The sequence below is a fragment of the Leptodactylus fuscus genome, chromosome 9 (genome assembly GCF_031893055.1).
Source record: "Leptodactylus fuscus isolate aLepFus1 chromosome 9, aLepFus1.hap2, whole genome shotgun sequence".
Classification (NCBI taxonomy): domain Eukaryota; kingdom Metazoa; phylum Chordata; class Amphibia; order Anura; family Leptodactylidae; genus Leptodactylus; species Leptodactylus fuscus.
Genome location: NC_134273.1, coordinates 54,081,909 through 54,082,770, shown reverse-complemented (window position 1 = coordinate 54,082,770; position 862 = coordinate 54,081,909).

The following is an 862-nucleotide window of genomic DNA, read 5'->3' as shown; positions in this document are numbered from 1 at the left end:
GTTCTGTTAGACATGATGCTATACTTCTAAAATGAAGTATTTATTGTAACCGGACATTTCCTCTTTAAGGCTAAGGGCCCGTGCACACAATGTAATGCGGTGCTGATTCTGACATGTAAACTCGTGTCGGAGTCAGCGCTTCAAAACAGAATCCCATTGACTTCAATGGGTTCCGTCTTACACGCCCTACAAACTGAAATCAACGGGAGGCTTTTTAACCTATTGATTTCAATGTGTAGTGCACGTAAGATGGAACCCATTTAAGTCAATGGGATTTTGTTTTGAAGCGCTGACTCTGACACGAGTTTACATGTCAGAATCAGCACCTCGTTACATCGTTTGCATGGGCCCTAAGGCCCCGCATGGCGTCCCGGCAATGCATCGTTGTTCTTCCTGCAGCACTTTGCACAGAAGGTTCCCTCTGCGGACTTTCTGCTTCAATTATATCGATAGGGAAACCGTTGGTGTTTCCGTAGATATAATTGATATGCTGAGGTTTCCAAAACAGTGACAGTTTTGGAAACCGCCACGTGTCCGCACCACAAATTTTCCTGCAAAGTGTGGATGAAATTCGCTAGAATCACATCCACTTTGCTGTGATTGTAAGGGCCCGCACACGCGGAGTAAACGTGCGCTCATTTTTGCAAAATACACGTGTAAAGAATACACATGTAAAAATCAGACACCTATTGATTTCAATGACATTTTTTACACATGTCAAGTCAATGGGAGTCTGATTTTTACACGCGTATTATGCAAAAGTGAGCGCGCGTTTAAAGGCAGCTTTTTTTTTTTTTTTTTTTTTTTAAGCCAAAGCCAAGAGTGGATTGAGCAGAAGATAGAAGTAAGAATTAACCTTTTG